General features: G+C 40.2%; 1 non-coding gene across 1 annotated transcript; it reads right to left on the bottom strand.

Moving 5' to 3' along the window:
- Positions 1-610: 610 nt before the first annotated feature.
- LOC127743146 (small nucleolar RNA R71) lies at positions 611-718 on the bottom strand. The gene has a single exon (XR_008004461.1). It is a non-coding gene; the product is annotated as a small nucleolar RNA R71 (small nucleolar RNA).
- Positions 719-6,996: the final 6,278 nt, after the last annotated feature.

The raw sequence follows: 6,996 nt of genomic DNA, 5'->3' as shown, positions 1-6,996 counted from the left end.
CACCTCAAGGAATCTCTATACTGTGACATAGATGATTCCATATTTTCTTTGTTTTCTTCTCTTTCATATAAGTAGGAACAAAGATAAAGGCATACTTGTTGAAGCTGATCCTGAACCTGAACAGACTCTGAAGAGGAAGCTAAGAGCAGCTAGAGCACAAAACTCTGAAGAGGACCTCACTGAAATTTTCGAAAAGGAAACGGCAAAAGAAACAATTATGGCCGAACCAAACAACAATGCAAGGAAGATGCTTAGTGATTTTACTACACCAACTTCCAACTTCTATGGAAGAAGCATCTCAATTCCTGCCATAGGAGCAAACAATTTTGAACTAAAGCCTCAATTAGTTTCTCTACTGCAACAGAACTGCAAGTTTCATGGACTTCCATCAAAAGACCCTTATCAGTTTTTAACTGAGTTCTTGTAGATCTGTGATACTGTTAAGACCAATGGAGTTGATCCTAAAGTCTACAAGCTTATGCTTTTCCCTTTTGCTGTAAGAGACAGAGCTAGAACATGGTTGGACTCACAACCTAGAGATAGCCTGGACTCTTGGGATAAGCTAGTCACGGCTTTCTTAGCCAAGTTCTTTCCTCCTCAAAAGCTGAGCAAGCTTAGAGTGGATATTCAGACCTTCAGACAAAAAGATGTTGAGTTCCTCTATGAAGCTTGGAAAAGATACAAGCAATTGACCAAAAAGTGTCCTTCTGACATGCTTTCAGAATGGACCACATTAGATATATTCTATGATGGTCTATCTGAATTTTCCAAGATGTCACTGGACCATTCTGCAGGTGGATCCATTCACCTAAAGAAAATTCCTGCAGAAGCTCAGGAACTTATTTAATTGGTTGTAAATAACCAGTTCATGTATACCTCTGAGAGGAATCCTGTGAGTAATGGGACGCCTCAAAAGAGAGAAGTTCTTGAAATTGATGCTCTAAATGCCATACTGGCTCATAAAAAAATATTGACCCAACAAGTCAATATGATCTCTTAGAGTCTGAATGGATTGCAAAATGCATCCAACAGTACTAAAGAAGCATCTTCTGAAGAAGAAGCTTATGATCCTAAGAACCTTGCAATGGTAGAGGTAAATTACATGGGTGAAGCCTTTGGCAACACCTATAATCCTTCATGGAAAAATCATCCAAATTTTTCATGGAAGGATCAACAGAAGCAAGGCTTCAATAATAACAATGGTGGAAGAAACAGGTTTAGTAATAGCAAACTTTTCCCATTATCATCTCAGCAACAAACAGAGCATTCTGAGCAGAATCCTTATAGCTTAGCAAACATAATCTCTGATCTATCTAAGACCACTCTTAGTTTCATGACTGAAACAAGATCCTCCATTAGAAATTTGAAGGCACAAGTGGGCCAGCAGAGTAAAAGGGTTACTGAAACTCCTCATAGCACTCTCCCAAGCAATACAGAAGAGAATCCCAAAGGAGAGTGCAAGGCCATTGATATAATCAACATGGCCGAAACCCTAGAGGAGGAGGAAGACGTGAATCCCAATGAGGAAAACCTCAGAGGATGTCCAAAGGTCAGTAAGGAATACCCTAATGAGGAACCAAAGGAATCTGAGGCTCATACAGAGACCATAGAGATTCCCTTGGACCTCCTTTTACCATTCATGAGCTCTGATGACTATTCATCTTCTAAAGAGGATGAAGACATCATTGAAGGGAAAGTTGCCCAATATTAAGGAGCAATCATGAAGCTGAATGCCAAATTATTTGGTAATGAGACTTGGGAGGAAGAGCCTCATTTGCTCACCAATGAACTGAGTACATTGGTTTAGCAAAATTTACCTCAAAAGAAACAGGACCCTGATAAATTCTTAATACCTTGTACCATAGGCACCATGACCTTTGAAAAAGCTCTGTGTGACTTGGGGTCAGGGATAAACATGATGCTACTCTCTGTAATGGAGAAACTGGGAATCTATGAGGTATAGGCTTCCAAATTCTCATTGGAGATGTCAGATAAATCTATGAAAAAGGCTTATGGACTAGTAGAGGACGTGCTAGTGAAGGTTGAAGGCCTTTACTTCCCTGCTGATTTCATAATCTTAGACACTAGGAGGGGTGAGGATGAATCCATCATCCTTAGAAGACCCTTCCTAGCCATAGCAAGAGCTGTGATTGATGTTGACAGAGGAGAGTTGATCCTTCATGTGAATGAAGAATGCCTTATAGTAAAGACTCAAGGTTCTCCATCTGTAACCATGGAGAGTAAGCATGAAGAGCTTCTCCCAATACAGAGTCAAACAGAGCCCCCACATTCAAACTCTAAGTTTGGTGTTGGGAGGCCATAGCCAAACTCTAAGTTTGGTGTTGAGAGATCTCAACCATACTCTGACCATCTGTGAGACTCCATGAGAGCTCACTGTCAAGCTATTGACATTAAAGAAGCGCTTATTGGGAGGCAACCTAATTTTATTTTAATTTTATCTATATTATTTTGTTTTCTTTTAGGTTGATGATCATGTGAAGTCACAAAGCCAATTACAAAAATAAAGAAAAAAATCAAAAACAGTATTGAAAATAGCACACCCTGGAGGAAGGACTTACTGGCGTTCAGTAAGGGTAGCAAAATGGGCGTTTAAACGCCCAATCTGGCACCTTTCTGGGCGTTTAAACGCCAGAATAGGGCAGCAAACTGGCGTTTAAATGCCAAAATTTCACTCTAAGATATTGTAAATGCCTAATTGGAGTAGGGATGAAGAATTCCTTGACCCCTCAAGATCTGTGGACCCTACAGGGTCCCCACCAACCTTAACTCACTCTCTCTCCTCTTCACACCTTTCTACAACACTCTTCCTCAAATACCCTTCACCAATCACCTCCATATCTCTTCCCCAAAGACCCTTCACCAATCACTTCCTTAACTCTCCCTCCCAAACCCACCCAAACCATTTGGCCACTCTCCTTATAAATAACCCCCTTCACCGCTTCATTTTCACACATCACAACCACCTTCTTCCCCTCTTGGCCGAACCCTATACACCCTCCATCTCCTACATTTTCTTCTTCTTCACATCTTTCCTTCTTCTTTTGCTCGAGAATGAGCAAATATTTTAATTTTGGTGTGGTAAAAGCATTGCTTTTTGTTTTTCCATAACCATTTATGGCACCTAAGGCCAGAGAAACCTCTAGAAAGAGGAAAGGAAAGGCAACTGCCTCCATATCTGAGTCATGGGAGATAGAGAGATTCATCTCAAAGGTCTACCAAGACCACTAGCAACCAATCTGAGGTAACTGTGGATCGGGCCATCATGATTCATAGTATCATGATTGGAGAGGAAGTAGAAGTTCATGAGATCATACCTCTAGGACTCTACAAAGTGGCTGACAAGCCCTCACCTTTGGCAAGTTTAGCCTTTCCTCATCTCATATGTCACCTTTGCTATTCAGCTGAGATTGTCAAAGAGGGAGACATCCTCATTGAAGAGGACAAGCCCATCACTAAGAAAATGATGGAGCAAACTAGAGAGCCCATTCATGGCACTCAACAAGAGCATGAGGAAGTTCTTCATCAAGAAATCTCTGAGATGCCTCAAGGGATGCAATTTCCTCCACACAGTTATTGGGAGCAACTCAACACTTCTTTGGAAAACTTGAGTTACAACATGGACCAATTAAGGGTGGAACACCAAGAGCACTCCATTATTCTCCATGAGATTAGAGAAGATCAAAGAGCTATGAGGGAGGAGCAACAAAGGCAAGGAAGAGACATAGAGGAGCTCAAGAGCACTATTGGTTCTTCAAGAGGAGGAAGACGCCACCCTCACTAAGGTGGACTCATTCCTTAATCTCCTTGTCTATTTATTTTTCTATTTTTCGGCTTTATGCTGTATGTTCTATCTATGTTTGTGTCTTCACTACATGATCATTAGTGTCTAGAGTCTATGTCTTAAAGCTATGAATAACTCCATGAATCCTTCACCTCTCTTACATGAAAAATGTGCTTAATACAAAAGAACAAGAAGTACTTGGATTTCAAATTTTATCTTGAAATTAGTTTAATTATTTTGATGTGGTGGCAATACTTTTTGTTTTTTGAATGAATGCTTGAACAGTGCATATTTTTTATCTTGTTGTTTATGAATGTTAAAATTGTTGGCTCTTGAAAGAATGATGAGCAAAAAGAAATGTTATTGATAATCTGAAAAAATCATGAAATTGGTTCTTGAAGCAAGAAAAAGCAGTGAAAAAAATGGCGAAAAAAAGAGAAAAAGAAAAAGCAAGCAGAAAAAGTTAATAGCCCTTTAAACCAAAAGGCAAGGGTAACCAAGATAAACAAAAGTGCAATAAACCAAAATTATAAACAAGGAGAGGGTAAGAACAATGTTATCATGGTGGGGTGTCTCCCACCTAGCACTTTGGTTTATAGTCCTTAAGTTTGACTTGTTGAGGAGACTCTTATTAGGGTGGCCTATGTTTCCACTCCTCCTTGAATCTCCATCCAAGCTTGCACTTCATAGGTCCTCCAAGATCCCATATTTTAGTTTCCTGCTGCCTTCTTATTGATTTCTATGCTTCAAGCCGGATGGACAAAATCTCAAATTACCCTCGAAGCAACCTAACACTCTACGGAATCACTCAATTGTGCTTTACACCGTGCTTGAATTCCAATTCTTGAATTGGTTTTCTTGTAGAGCTTTGGACTTCCTTGGCAACCAACACTCCTTTCTCCATGATGAGCAGATAATTTATACGCTTTTTGGCATTATTTTTATATAGTTTTTAGTATGATTTAATTAGTTTTTAGTATATTTTTATTAGTTTTTAAGCAAAATTCACATTTCTAGACTTTACTATGAGTTTGTGTGTTTTTCTGTGATTTCAGGTATTTTCTGGCTGAAATTGAGGGACCTGAGCAAAAATCTGATCCAGAGGCTGACAAAGGACTGCAGATGTTGTTGGATTCTGACCTTCCTGCACTCAAAGTAGATTTTCTGGAGCTACAGAACTCCAAATGGCGTGCTCTCAATTGCGTTGGAAATTAGACATCCAGGGTTTTCCAGCAATATATAATAGTCCATACTTTGCACGAGTTTTGATGACATAAAATGGCGTCAAAATGCCAGCTCTCTGTCCTGTTCTAGCGTCAAAACGCCAGAATTGGCATAAAAGTTGGAGTTAAACGCCCAAACTGGCACCAAAGCTGATATTTAACTCCAAGTGAAGCCTCTACACATGTAAAGCTCAATGCTCAGCCCAAGCACACACCAAGTGGACCCGGAAGTGGATTTCTGCATCATTTACCTATTTTTGTAAACCCTAGTAGCTAGTTTCATTATAAATAGGACCTTTTACTATTGTATTTTCATCTTAGAATCTTGGTATCCATCTTTGGAACGTTTTTCCTTAGACTTGGGGGCTGGCCTTTCGGCCATGTCTGAACCTCTATCACTTATGTATTTTCAACGGTGGAGTTTCTACACACCATAGATGAAGGGTGTGGAGCTCTGCTGTTCCTCGAGTATTAATGCAATTACTACTATTTTCTATTCAATTCATGCTTATTCTTATTCTAAGATATTCGCTTGCACTTCAACCTGATGAATATGATGATCCGTGACACTCATCATCATTCTCACCTATGAACGCGTGACTGACAACCACTTCTGTTCTACTTAAGATTAAGCATGTATCTCTTAGCCTCCATTCCGAAAGATCGGAGTCTTCGTGGTATAAGCTAGAATTATTGGCGGCCATTCTTGAGATCTGGAAAGTCTAAACCTTGTCTGTGGTATTTCGAGTAGGATCTGGGAAGGGATGACTGTGACGAGTTTCAAACTCGCGAGTGTTGGGCGTAGTGACAGACGCAAAAGAGTCACTGGATTCTATTCCAACATGATCGAGAACCAACAGATGATTAGCCATGCGGTGACAGCACATTTGGACCATTTTTACTGAGAGGACGGGAGGTAGCCATTGACGCCGGTGAAACCCAACATACAGCTTGCCATAGAAAGGAGTATGAAGGATTGGATGAATGCAGTAGGAAAGTAGAGATTCAAGAGGGATGAAGTATCTCCATACGCTTATCTGAAATTTTCACCAATGATTTACATAAGTATCTCTATCTTTATTTTCTGTTTATTTATCTTTTTACTTATTAAAACTCCATACCCCATTTGAATCCGCCTGACTCAGATTTACAAGGTGACCATAGCTTGCTTCAAGCCGACAATCTCCGTGGGATCGACCCTTACTCACGTAAGGTTTATTACTTGGACAACCCAGTGCACTTGCTGGTTAGTTGTGTGAAGTTGTGACAAAGTGTGATTCACGTTTGAGAGCTCCAAGTCTTTGGCGCCATTGTTGATGATCACAATTTTGTGCACCACTCCACCATGTAACAACCCAAGAAAGATTTTGAGTTGGTAATTTATCTCCAAGATAGCATATTGATGGGGGCCAATGAAGTTCATAGGTGAAATTGCCACCCACTTATTGTGCTCTTAGAATGGAATTGCTTCCCTAGATTCTTGCATGAGGACTTCTACTTTTTGGTTGTCAACTCCTTCCTCATCAACCTCTTCCTCCTCTTCCCCATCACTTAAGTCATACTTTGGAGGTTGTGTGAAGTCCACGTCAACCTCTTCTTCAAATCCAAGAGGGGAAGGTTTATCAAGATCATTGAAGGGATTGACCAATGCAGACAAAAAATCATCAATGATGGAATTCATATCTTGGTTAATCTCCCTCAATTCTCCCTTTCTCTCCTCCGGGTCAAATACTTCCTTTTCTTCCTCTTGTTGTAATTCAAGCTCTAACCATTCTTCTTTCTCTTGAGGTTCTACATTTTCCTCCTCACTACACTCTTTAGTAGATCCTTCACATTCTACAAGAGAGGTGCCTTAATCGGATGAGCATAGAAGGACTAAACGGTTTACCGCTTCGGCTATGGTAGCCATAAGTTGCCCTTGTGTCCTTCGAAGTTCTTCTTGCTCTTGAAGAAAGGCTTGAAGCTCTTATT

Source organism: Arachis duranensis, chromosome 1 (genome assembly GCF_000817695.3).
Source record: "Arachis duranensis cultivar V14167 chromosome 1, aradu.V14167.gnm2.J7QH, whole genome shotgun sequence".
NCBI classification, from domain to species: domain Eukaryota; kingdom Viridiplantae; phylum Streptophyta; class Magnoliopsida; order Fabales; family Fabaceae; genus Arachis; species Arachis duranensis.
Note: the sequence above shows the minus strand (reverse complement) of the source record. Positions and strands in the feature narration are given on the sequence as shown.